Here is a 14,758-nt window from a genome sequence, read left to right as displayed (position 1 = left end):
CACACACACACACACACACACACGCACACACATGCACACACACTCACACCCTGCCCACAGGGAACATTGCTACTTCCAGAGGAAAGCCGATGCAGTGAGACGAAGCCTTTTGTCACACTTTTGTGTCTACGTGTGTTTGTGTGTGTGAGTATATCTACATGTGTGTGGTTGCGTGCCAGGTTACACTCCTGCTTGCCTGTGGTGTTGGATGACAGGGCTGCTGTTTAAGCTCAAACCATGGTGGTCACCCTCTGAGGCAGATATGGCAGGATGTGTGTGCTCATGCGCGTGTGTGTCGGTGTTGACTAATGAAGGTGTCTTGAAAGGTTTCACATCTCTTGTTGTCCTGCTGGAAACCCTCCCCTCCACATCGCTGTATAATAGTTCCACGCTGTCACAATGAGCCAGCTCTATATATCAGCATTACTATAATAAAAGAAGGAGAAACTGAGGGAGTGAGAGAGGAATATAAATAATGGGATGGGGGGGGGGGGAGAGAAAGAGAGGGGAGAAAAGACAGCAGTATAAAACCTGTCCGTTCTCTAGTCGAGGAACAATTGAGTCCTGGACAAGTATACTTAACTCTGTACAGAATAATCTTGGCTAAAGCCCAACACAGACAAATAAACAATTCATAAAGCCCATCTCTCTCTCTCTCTCTCTCTCTCTCTCTTCTCTCTTCTCTCTCTCTCTCTTCTCTCTCTCTCTCTCTCTCTCTCTCTCTCTCTCTCTCTCTCTCTCTCTCTTCTCTTATGCCTCTCCTATGGACCACTGGAAAGAATGCAAATGGTGCTTAAGCAACCCCTCAGACAGCCAGCACACACATTTCAGAGTGGTGACCCCTCATTCACCTCCTGGTCACAGAGAGCCTAATTGGACTGTGTTTGGATCTATCTAGGACAGGAGGGGACAAACACACACAGTGTGGCATATATCACAGGAGTGGGTTGGAACTGCTAGGGTTGAAAATGGACTGGGTTCTGCTGTACCTAAACCATGTTACAGTACCAGAAGACTGCCCAGCAGCTTTTAAATGGATCCGTATTCCTTATTAAGTGCACTCTGCGGGCCCTGGTCATAAGTAGTGCACTATGATTCTGAATCCTTAATGCTGGATGTTATCACTGGTGGCCAAACATCCTCCTGGACAGCTCCCCTCCCGCAGGGTTTTGTTCCAGCCCTAATCTAACACACCTGATTCTACTAATCAGCTGCTCCCTGGGACCTTGCGTGTGTAGGGCTGGAGTAAAAGCCTACAAAGTAGGCTTAGCCACCAATGTAATACATGTTGAGTGCTGCTGTTATGTAACCTGTCTTACTAGCTCTAGTACTGAGAGTGACAAGAAGCCACACATTCATTTGGAACCGAATTTAGTTCCGAGGCCCTCCGACACACACACACCACTTCCCTCGATGCGCCTCAGAATGAGGACAGATGGTGAAAGTCATCCAGTATAGTATTTTAAGAAAGGCAGAAGTGAGTGTGTGTGTGTGTGTTTTGACAGATGATGGGTCTTCTGAGGAGATACCGTATTTAAGTGCTCGTTTGGGTCCAAGCGGAAACCACACACACGAACACAAACACTGCGCTGGTCTCTGAAGGGTAGTTGAGGTTGCTCAGTCAGATCCGGACACCTGATGAGACCTTCTATTAGACCTTCTATTAGACAGTACTGTTGGAGGAGGCTCAGCTCTCCACTATGTTGGATGCCGCATTGAGAAGGGTGGGAGAAGAAATGGAGACTGACAGAAAGCGAGAGAAAGAGAGAGACCCTGCTAGCTCCATCTGCTCCTCCTCTCCTCCCTCTTCACCCCATCCCTGTGACTTTTAATTACCTCAGCTGTCACTCCACCCCCAGGTGATAACGAGGTGTGGTGTTCGTCACACCCTGTCCCCAACCGACACACACACACCCTGTCCCAACCCACACACCTCGTCCTGATATACAACCTGTCTCCAACATTTACACACACCCTGTCCCAATCCACTCACCTCGTCCTGATATACAACCTGTCCCCAACATCTACACACACCCTGTCCCCAACCCACACACCTCGTCCTGATATACAACCTGTCTCCAACATTTACACACACCCTGTCCCAACCCACACACCTCGTCCTGATATACAACCTGTCTCCAACATTTACACACACCCTGTCCCAACCCACACACCTCGTCCTGATATACAACCTGTCTCCAACATTTACACACACCCTGTCCCAACCCACACACCTCGTCCTGATATACAACCTGTCTCCAACATTTACACACACCCTGTTCCAACCCACACACCTCGTCCTGATATACAACCTGTCTCCAACATTTACACACACCCTGTCACAACCCACACACCTCGTCCTGATATACAACCTGTCTCCAACATTTACACACACCCTGTCCCAACCCACACACACTCGTCCTGATATACAACCTGTTTCCAACATTTACACACACCTGTCCCAACCCACACACCTCGTCCTGATATACAACCTGTCTCCAACATTTACACACACCCTGTCCCAACCCACACACCTCGTCCTGATATACAACCTGTTTCAACATTTACACACACCCTGTCCCAACCCACACACCTCGATCCTGATATACAACCTGTCTCCAACATTTACACACACCCTGTCACAACCCACACACCTCGTCCTGATATACAACCTGTCTCCAACATTTACACACACCCTGTCCCAACCCACACACCTCGTCCTGATATACAACCTGTCTCCAACATTTACACACACCCTGTCCCAACCCACACACCTCGTCCTGATATACAACCTGTCTCCAACATTTACACACACCCTGTCCCAACCCACACACCTCGTCCTGATATACAACCTGTCTCCAACATTTACACACACCCTGTCACAACCCACACACCTCGTCCTGATATACAACCTGTCTCCAACATTTACACACACCCTGTCCCAACCCACACACACACACTGTCCCAACCCACACACCTCGTCCTGATATACAACCTGTCTCCAACATTTACACACACCCTGTCCCAACCCACACACTCGTCCTGATATACAACCTGTCTCCAACATTTACACACACCCTGTCCCAACCCACACACCTCCTCCTGATATACAACCTGTCCCCAACATCTACACACCCTGTCCCCAACCGACACACACACACCCTGTCCCCAACCGACACACACACACACCCCTGTCCCAACCCACACACCTCGTCCTGATATACAACCTGTCACCAACATTTACACACACCCTGTCCCAACCCACACACACACACCTGTCCCAACCCACACACCTCGTCCCTGATATACAACCTGTCTCCAACATTTACACACACCCTGTCCCAACCCACACACCTCATCCTGATATACAACCTGTCTCCAACATTTACACACACCCTGTCCCAACCCACACACCTCGTCCTGATATACAACCTGTCTCCAACATTTACACGCACCCTGTCCCAACCCACACACCTCGTCCTGATATACAACCTGTCTCCAACATTTACACACACCCTTTCCCAACCCACACACCTCGTCCTGATATCCAACCTGTCTCCAACATTTACACACACCCTGTCCCAACCCACACACTCGTCCTGATATACAACCTGTCTCCAACATCTACACACACCCTGTCCCCAACCGACACACACACCTCGTCCTGTCCACAACCCACACACCTCGTCCTGATATACAACCTGTCTCCAACATTTACACACACCCTGTCCCAACCCACACACCTCGTCCTGATATACAACCTGTCTCCAACATTTACACACACCCTGTCCCAACCCACACACCTCGTCCTGATATACAACCTGTCTCCAACATTTACACACACCCTGTCCCAACCCACACACCTCGTCCTGATATACAACCTGTCTCCAACATTTACACGCACCCTGTCCCAACCCACACACCTCGTCCTGATATACAACCTGTCTCCAACATTTACACACACCCTGTCACAACCCACACACCTCGTCCTGATATACAACCTGTCTCCAACATTTACACACACCCTGTCCCAACCCACACACACACACCCTGTCCCAACCCACACACCTCGTCCTGATATACAACCTGTCTCCAACATTTACACACACCCTGTCCCAACCCACACACCTCGTCCTGATATACAACCTGTCTCCAACATTTACACGCACCCTGTCCCAACCCACACACCTCGTCCTGATATACAACCTGTCTCCAACATTTACACACACCCTTTCCCAACCCACACACCTCGTCCTGATATCCAACCTGTCTCCAACATTTACACACACCCTGTCCCAACCCACACACCTCGTCCTGATATACAACCTGTCTCCAACATCTACACACACCCTGTCCCCAACCGACACACACACACCCTGTCCACAACCCACACACCTCGTCCTGATATACAACCTGTCTCCAACATTTACACACACCCTGTCCCAACCCACACACCTCGTCCTGATATACAACCTGTCTCCAACATTTACACACACCCTGTCCCAACCCACACACCTCGTCCTGATATACAACCTGTCTCCAACATTTACACACACCCTGTCCCAACCCACACACCTCGTCCTGATATACAACCTGTCTCCAACATTTACACACACCCTGTCCCAACCCACACACCTCGTCCTGATATACAACCTGTCTCCAACATTTACACACACCCTGTCACAACCCACACACCTCGTCCTGATATACAACCTGTCTCCAACATTTACACACACCCTGTCCCAACCCACACACACACACCCTGTCCCAACCGACACACCTCGTCCTGATATACAACCTGTTTCCAACATTTACACACACCCTGTCCCAACCCACACACCTCGTCCTGATATACAACCTGTCTCCAACATTTACACACACCCTGTCCCAACCCACACACCTCGTCCTGATATACAACCTGTCCCCAACATCTACACACACCCTGTCCCCAACCGACACACACACACCCTGTCCCAACCCACACACCTCGTCCTGATATACAACCTGTCTCCAACATTTACACACACCCTGTCCCAACCCACACACCTCGTCCTGATATACAACCTGTCTCCAACATTTACACACACCCTTTCCCAACCCACACACCTCGTCCTGATATACAACCTGTCTCCAACATTTACACACACCCTGTCCCAACCCACACACCTCGTCCTGATATACAACCTGTCTCCAACATTTACACACACCCTGTCCCAACCCACACACCTCGTCCTGATATACAACATGTCTCCAACATTTACACACACCCTGTCCCAACCCACACACCTCCTCCTGATATACAACCTGTCCCCAACATCTACACACACCCTGTCCCCAACCGACACACACACACCCTGTCCCAACCCACACACCTCGTCCTGATATACAACCTGTCTCCAACATTTACACACACCCTGTCCCAACCCACACACCTCGTCCTGATATACAACATGTCTCCAACATTTACACACACCCTGTCCCAACCCACACACCTCGTCCTGATATACAACCTGTCTCCAACATTTACACACACCCTGTCCCAACCCACACACCTCGTCCTGATATACAACATGTCTCCAACATTTACACACACCCTGTCCCAACCCACACACCTCGTCCTGATATACAATCTGTCTCCAACATTTACACACACCCTGTCCCCAACCGACACACACACACCCTGTCCCCAACCGACACACACACACCCTGTCCCAACCCACACACCTCGTCCTGATATACAACCTGTCACCAACATTTACACACACCCTGTCCCAACCCACACACACACACCCTGTCCCAACCCACACACCTCGTCCTGATATACAACCTGTCTCCAACATTTACACACACCCTGTCCCAACCCACACACCTCATCCTGATATACAACCTGTCTCCAACATTTACACACACCCTGTCCCAACCCACACACCTCGTCCTGATATACAACCTGTCTCCAACATTTACACGCACCCTGTCCCAACCCACACACCTCGTCCTGATATACAACCTGTCTCCAACATTTACACACACCCTTTCCCAACCCACACACCTCGTCCTGATATCCAACCTGTCTCCAACATTTACACACACCCTGTCCCACCCCACACACCTCGTCCTGATATACAACCTGTCTCCAACATTTACACACACCCTGTCCCAACCCACACACACACCCTGTCCACAACCCACACACCTCGTCCTGATATACAACCTGTTTCCAACATTTACACACACCCTGTCCCAACCCACACACCTCGTCCTGATATACAACCTGTTTCCAACATTTACACACACCCTGTCCCAACCCACACACCCTGTCCACAACCCACACACCTCGTCCTGATATACAACCTGTCTCCAACATTTACACACACCCTGTCCCAACCCACACACCTCGTCCTGATATACAACCTGTCTCCAACATTTACACACACCCTGTCCCAACCCACACACCTCGTCCTGATATACAACCTGTCTCCAACATCTACACACACCCTGTCCCCAACTGACACACACACACCCTGTCCACAACCCACACACCTCATCCTGATATACAACCTGTCTCCAACATTTACACACACCCTGTCCCAACCCACACACCTCGTCCTGATATACAACCTGTCTCCAACATTTACACACACCCTGTCCCAACCCACACACCTCGTCCTGATATACAACCTGTCTCCAACATTTACACACACCCTGTCCCAACCCACACACCTCGTCCTGATATACAACCTGTCTCCAACATTTACACACACCCTGTCCCCAACCCACACACCTCGTCCTGATATACAACCTTTCTCCAACATCTACACACACCCTGTCCCCAACCGACACACACACACCCTGTCCCCAACCCACACACCTCGTCCTGATATACAACCTGTCTCCAAAATTTACACACACCCTGTCCCCAACCCACACACCTCGTCCTGATATACAACCTGTCTCCAACATTTACACACACCCTGTCCCAACCCACACACCTCGTCCTGATATCCAACCTGTCTCCAACATTTACACACACCCTGTCCCAACCCACACACCTCGTCCTGATATACAACCTGTCTCCAACATTTACACGCACCCTGTCCCAACCCACACACCTCGTCCTGATATACAACCTGTCTCCAACATTTACACACACCCTGTCCCAACCCACACACACACACCCTGTCCCCAACCGACACACACACACCCTGTCCCAACCCACACACCTCATCCTGATATACAACCTGTCTCCAACATTTACACACACCCTGTCCCCAACCGACACACACACACCATGTCCACAACCCACACACCTCGTCCTGATATACAACCTGTCTCCAACATTTACACACACCCTGTCCCAACACACACACCTCGTCCTGATATACAACCTGTCTCCAACATTTACACACACCCTGTCCCAACCCACACACCTCGTCCTGATATACAACCTGTCTCCAAAATTTACACACACCCTGTCCCCAACCCACACACCTCGTCCTGATATACAACCTGTCTCCAACATTTACACACACCCTGTCCCAACCCACACACCTCGTCCTGATATCCAACCTGTCTCCAACATTTACACACACCCTGTCCCAACCCACACACCTCGTCCTGATATACAACCTGTCTCCAACATTTACACGCACCCTGTCCCAACCCACACACTCGTCTCGTCCTGATATTTACAACCTGTCTCCAACATTTACACACACCCACCCTGTCCCAACCCACACACACACACTCTGTCCCCAACCGACACACACACACCCTGTCCCAACCCACACACCTCGTCCTGATATACAACCTGTCTCCAACATTTACACACACCCTGTCCCAACCCACACACACACACTCTGTCCCCAACCGACACACACACACCCTGTCCCAACCCACACACCTCGTCCTGATATACAACCTGTCTCCAACATTTACACACACCCTGTCCCCAACCGACACACACACACCCTGTCCACAACCCACACACCTCGTCCTGATATACAACCTGTCTCCAACATTTACACACACCCTGTCCCCAACCGACACACACACCCTGTCCCAACTCACACACCTCGTCCTGATATACAACCTGTCTCCAACATTTACACACACCCTGTCCCAACCCACACACCTCGTCCTGATATACAACCTGTCTCCAACATCTACACACACCCTATCCCCAACTGACACACACACACCCTGTCCACAACCCACACACCTCATCCTGATATACAACCTGTCTCCAACATTTACACACACCCTGTCCCTACCCACACACCTCGTCCTGATATACAACCTGTCTCCAACATTTAGACACACCCTGTCCCAACCGACACACACACACCCTGTCCCCAACCGACACACACACCCTGTCCACAACCCACACACCTCATCCTGATATACAACCTGTCTCCAACATTTACACACACCCTGTCCCAACCCACACACCTCGTCCTGATATACAACCTGTCTCCAACATTTACACACACCCTGTCCCAACCCACACACCTCGTCCTGATATACAACCTGTCTCCAACATTTACACACACCCTGTCCCAACCCACACACCTCGTCCTGATATACAACCTGTCTCCAACATTTACACACACCCTGTCCCCAACCCACACACCTCGTCCTGATATACAACCTTTCTCCAACATCTACACACACCCTGTCCCCAACCGACACACACACACCCTGTCCCCAACCCACACACCTCGTCCTGATATACAACCTGTCTCCAAAATTTACACACACCCTGTCCCCAACCCACACACCTCGTCCTGATATACAACCTGTCTCCAACATTTACACACACCCTGTCCCAACCCACACACCTCGTCCTGATATCCAACCTGTCTCCAACATTTACACACACCCTGTCCCAACCCACACACCTCGTCCTGATATACAACCTGTCTCCAACATTTACACGCACCCTGTCCCAACCCACACACCTCGTCCTGATATACAACCTGTCTCCAACATTTACACACACCCTGTCCCAACCCACACACCTCGTCCTGATATACAACCTGTCTCCAACATCTACACACACCCTGTCCCCGACCGACACACACACACCCTGTCCACAACCCACACACCTCGTCCTGATATACAACCTGTCTCCAACATTTACACACACCCTGTCCCAACCCACACACCTCGTCCTGATATACAACCTGTCTCCAACATTTACACACACCCTGTCCCAACCCACACACCTCGTCCTGATATACAACCTGTCTCCAACATTTACACACACCCTGTCCCAACCCACACACCTCGTCCTGATATACAACCTGTCCCCAACATCTACACACACCCTGTCACAACCCACACACCTCGTCCTGATATACAACCTGTCTCCAACATTTACACACACCCTGTCCCAACCCACACACCTCGTCCTGATATACAACCTGTCTCCAACATTTACACACACCCTGTCCCCAACCGACACACACACCCTGTCCCAACCCACACACCTCGTCCTGATATACAACCTGTCTCCAACATGTACACACACCCTGTCCCCGACCGACACACACACACCCTGTCCACAACCCACACACCTCGTCCTGATATACAACCTGTCTCCAACATTTACACACACCCTGTCCCAACCCACACACCTCGTCCTGATATACAACCTGTCTCCAACATTTACACACACCCTGTCCCAACCCACACACCTCGTCCTGATATACAACCTGTCTCCAACATTTACCAACACCCTAACCCACACACCCACCCTGTCCCCAACCGACAACACCACCCTGTTCCAACCCACACCCCTGATATACAACCTGTCTCCAACATTTACACACACCCTGTCCCACACACACCCTGTTCCAACATCTACACACACCTCACAACCCCTGATATACAACCTGTCTCCAACATTTACACACACCCTGTCCCAACCCACACACCTCGTCCTGATATACAACCTGTCTCCAACATTTACACACACCCTGTCCCCAACCGACACACACACACCCTGTCCACAACCCACACACCTCGTCCTGATATACAACCTGTCTCCAACATTTACACACACCCTGTCCCCAACCGACACACACACCCTGTCCCAACCCACACACCTCGTCCTGATATACAACCTGTCTCCAACATCTACACACACCCTGTCCCCGACCGACACACACACACCCTGTCCACAACCCACACACCTCGTCCTGATATACAACCTGTCTCCAACATTTACACACACCCTGTCCCAACCCACACACCTCGTCCTGATATACAACCTGTCTCCAACATTTACACACACCCTGTCCCCAACCGACACACACACACCCTGTCCACAACCCACACACCTCGTCCTGATATACAACCTGTCTCCAACATTTACACACACCCTGTCCCTACCCACACACCTCGTCCTGATATACAACCTGTCTCCAACATTTAGACACACCCTGTCCCAACCGACACACACACACCCTGTCCCCAACCGACACACACACCCTGTCCCAACCCACACACCTCGACCTGATATACAACCTGTCTCCAACATTTACACACACCCTGTCCCTACCGACACACACACACCCTGTCCCAGCCCACACACCTCGTCCTGATATACAACCTGTCTCCAACATTTACACACACCCTGTCCCCAACCGACACACACACACCGTGTCCACAACCGACACCCACACACCCTGTCCCCAACCGACACACATGCGCATGCATCCCCGATGGCAATGAACACACTCTCTCACATACACACACACACACACACTCACACACACACACACACACCCATGAACCATTGACTTCCGGCCACCCACCCCATTTCACCTCACACCCTCCTGCTCCACCCCACCTTTCTTTTAAATACCTAGAAACCATCCGAGCTAAGAGAGAGATGACAGCTTTAATCAAAGGACCTCGGGGCCTATGGCTTACAGGGGACAGCAGACCACACATACTCTCGCTCTCCTTCTCACACACACACACACAGACACACACACAGACACACACACAGACACACACACACACACACACACACACAGTTCACAATCTCTCTCTCACACTCACGCGTGCGGCGGCAGACTGTCCCTTCCTAAGTGGGTCAGCAGCGGGGAGGAGACGGGCTGCAGAGCGAAGCGTCTTTAGCCATCTGGCAAAACACTCTTCCTGGAAGGTCACCTTGGGGTGTGTGGTCTGATCAGGGCAGAGGTCACCTTAGGCTCCCGTATGAATGTGACAAACACACCTTAGAAAAGGTGGTCCAATCAGAGCAGACACAACTTCAAGCTCGGTTAGCGAAAGAGTAAGAGGAGACGAATTAGAATAGAACTGCCCTGTGTGATGCATGATGATAAGATATGTGTTGCATCCTAATTTGCTCCCTTTTTCCGATACACCTAAGTATACGAAACATCAAGAACACCTGCTCTTTCCGTGACATAGACTGACCAGGTGAATCCAGGTGAAAGCTATGATCCCTTATTGATGTCCACTTCAATCAGTGTAGGTGAAGGGGAGGAGACGGGTTAAAGAAGGATTTTTAAGCCTTGAGACAATCTAGACATGGATTGTTCACGTGTGCCATTCAGAGGGTGAGTGGGCAAGACAAAAAACAGGGTATGGTAGTAGGTGCCGGGGCACCAGCTTAAGTGTGTCAAGAACTACAACGCTGCTGGGTTTTTCACGCTCAACAGTTTCCCCGTGCGTATCAAGAATGGTCCACCACCCAAACGACATCCAGCCAACTTGACACAACTGTGGGAAGCACTGAAGTCAACATGGGCCAGCATCCCTGTTGAACGCTTTCGACACCTTGCAGAGTCCTGTTGAGGCTGTTCTGATATTGCAAAGTGTTCCTAATGTTTGGTATACTCGGTGCACTACATTTAGGACTGATGAAAAGTAGTGCTCTATGTAGGGGATAGGGTGCCATTTAGGACGCAGGTGACTAAATGTATTATTTCCATGGTACAGAGGCAGGTTCTGTCATCAGGCAGGTTCTGTCATCAGGCAGGTTCTGTCACTGAGAACAGCTTGTCCTATGTGAGGAGGGGTGGAATCAGAAAGATGTGTCAGAGTCTGTTTGGATCAGGTGGAAACTTAATGGAGGGAAAGTCGAGTGCAAAGGAAAGGACTGAATGTCTGGAAGGACAAGTGGTTCCTCCTTGTTCCTGAAGAGTCCGTGGAGGGGTAATCACCTCTCACTCACCTCACCTGTCCTCTAGTCTATGTGATTGACTTCATTCCTCTCTCCTCCATACAGCCCTCTCTCCTTTCCTCACTCCAATTCCTAGTTGGATAGTCTTCATCCATCTCTTCTCCTCTATCCAGTCCTCCAGTGAGATAGTCTTCATCCATCTCTCCTCCTCTATCCAGTACTCCAGTGGGATATTCTTCATCCATCTCTCCTCCTCTATCCAGTACTCCAGTGGGATATTCTTCATCCATCTCTCCTCCTCTATCCAGTCCTCCAGTGGGATAGTCTTCATCCCTCTCTCCTCCTCTCCCCAGTCCTTCAGTGGGATAGTCGTCATCCCTCTCTCCTCCTCTCCACAGTCCTCCAGTGGGATAGTCTTCATCCCTCTCTCCTCCTCTCCCCAGTCCTCCAGTGGGATAGTCTTCATCCCTCTCTCCTCCTCTCCCCAGTCCTCCAGTGGCAACTATTTTCTTTGATATTTACCAAGCAATAGGAACACCTTTCTAATATTGAGTTGCCCCCCCCCCTATTTTGCCCTCAGAACAGCCTCAGTTCGTTGGGGCATGGACTTTACATAGCATCCACAGGGATGCTGCATCATGATGACTCCAATGCTTCCCCCAGTATGTGGACACCCTTTCCAATGAGTGGTTTCTGCAATTCCCTGCTATTTCAGCCACACCCGTTGCCGACAGGTGTATAAGATCGAGCACACAGCCATGCACTCTCCATAGACAACCATTGGCAGTAGAAATGGCCTTACTGAAGAGCTCAGTGACTTTCAACGTGGCACCGTCATAGGATGCCACCTTTCCAACAAGTCAGATTGTCAAATTTCTGCCCTGCTAGAGCTGACCCGGTCAACTGTAAGTGCTGTTATTGTGAAGTGAAAATGTCTAGGAGCAACAACGGCTCAGCCGTGAAGTGGTAGGCCACACAAGAACGGGACCGCTGAGTGCTGAAGCGCGTATCGCGGAAAGATCGCCTGTCCTTGGTTGCAACCTTCACTACCGAGTTCCAAACTGCCTCTGGAAGCAACGTCAGCACAACAACTGTTCGTTGGGAGTTTAATGAAATGGGTTACCATTGCCGAGAAGCCACACACAGGCCTAAGATCACCATGCGCAATGCCATGCGTTGGCTGGAAACGCTTTCTCTGGAGTGATGAATCACACTTCACCATCTGGCAGTCCAACGGACGAATCTGGGTTTGGCTGATGCAAGTAGAGAGCTACCTGTCCCAATGCATAGTGCCAACTGTAAAGTTCGGTGGAGGGGGAAAAATGGCCTGGGGCTGTTTATCATGGTTCGGGCTAGGCCCCTTAGTTCCAGTGAAGGGAAATCTTAACTCTACAGCATAGAATTACATTTTATACGATTCTGTGTTTCCAACTTTGTGGCGATAGTTTGGGGAAGGCGCTTTCCTGTTTTAGCATGATAATGCCCCCGTGCACAAAGCGAGGTCCATACAGAAATGGTTTGTCGAGATCGTTGTGGAAGAACTTGACTGGCCTGCACAGAGCCCTGACTTCAACCCCATTAAGTTTCGTTTTTGTGACTTTTACTTTAGGTTTTCTACACCAGCTTCAAAAAGCTGAAAATACTATATGTTTGGTTATGGAAAATATATTTCACAGCGGTTTAGATGGTGCAATGATTCTCTACACTCTTACTTGCTTGTTTTGTCACGTAAACTGAAATGAGGCAAACGATTACAATTTTAGCAACCAGAAAATGGCGGCGCGATTTCTGCATTATTGCACCCTTAAAAATGTGTTAAAGGTTCTGTAATCAGATGAGCAGAAAGCTGCAGCGAGAAAGGACCAGGCAAATCAGCCCCAGTGGATTCTTTTTTAACATCAATGTGGCGCAAGGCCTCCAGCACATCACAGGTAGAAAGTTGTTGAAATGAAAACAAAGAAGAAGTTGACGGAACTTCCTTAGAGCCAGCTGGAGGCTGGAAGAGGGGCAGGCAGTCGACTATCTCACCAGGGTCAATTAAACCACCATTTCTTTCAAATAAAAAGCCTGCCGAGATAAAGGCTTTATTTCTCATTTTACTCAGTAATGATGTTAGTCTGACACAACTTGCTTATGCAGGAAAGGAATTTCCTCTCCTCTGTGCGTTAACTGATTTCCGAAATTTAGACAGATCACCAGCAGAGTCTGAGATAGATTTGGCTTTCTTGATTGAGGAAGTGCATCTATTTCTTAATTGCCTGAAAAGCTGCCAATCAGCTACAGAGTCAGGTGGTAAATCCCAGATAAATGTGTATTTTGGTTTATGGAAATGTGTATAACCAGAAGGAACAAAAACCTTTTTTTGGGGGGGGGGGGGAGTGGTATTTAGAGAACGTGAAGCCACCTCTCCCAATTTTTTTCAGTCTGTTACACTTGAAGATTTTGTTATCAGCAATGTCAATGTCCTTATCCAGGATCGAGCCGTCTCTGTGAGGACCATAATATCCGAGCTCGTGTCATGCACCCACATATAAAGAAGGTCCATCTTTGACATCAAACTTCATACTCTACGTTGACAGCCCGAGCCCTCTACGCAATTTG

The 14,758-nt window shown here is 49.8% G+C and overlaps 1 protein-coding gene across 2 annotated transcripts in view; it reads left to right on the top strand.

The window, feature by feature from the left end:
- Nucleotides 1-14,758, top strand: part of LOC115107503 (1-phosphatidylinositol 4,5-bisphosphate phosphodiesterase beta-1-like) — a 256,669-nt gene that overhangs the window by 239,862 nt on the left and 2,049 nt on the right. The window lies entirely within an intron of this gene.

This window comes from Oncorhynchus nerka, linkage group LG24 (genome assembly GCF_034236695.1).
Source record: "Oncorhynchus nerka isolate Pitt River linkage group LG24, Oner_Uvic_2.0, whole genome shotgun sequence".
NCBI lineage: Eukaryota > Metazoa > Chordata > Actinopteri > Salmoniformes > Salmonidae > Oncorhynchus > Oncorhynchus nerka.
The sequence above is the reverse complement of the archived record's forward strand: the minus strand, read 5'-3'. Positions and strand labels throughout refer to the sequence as shown.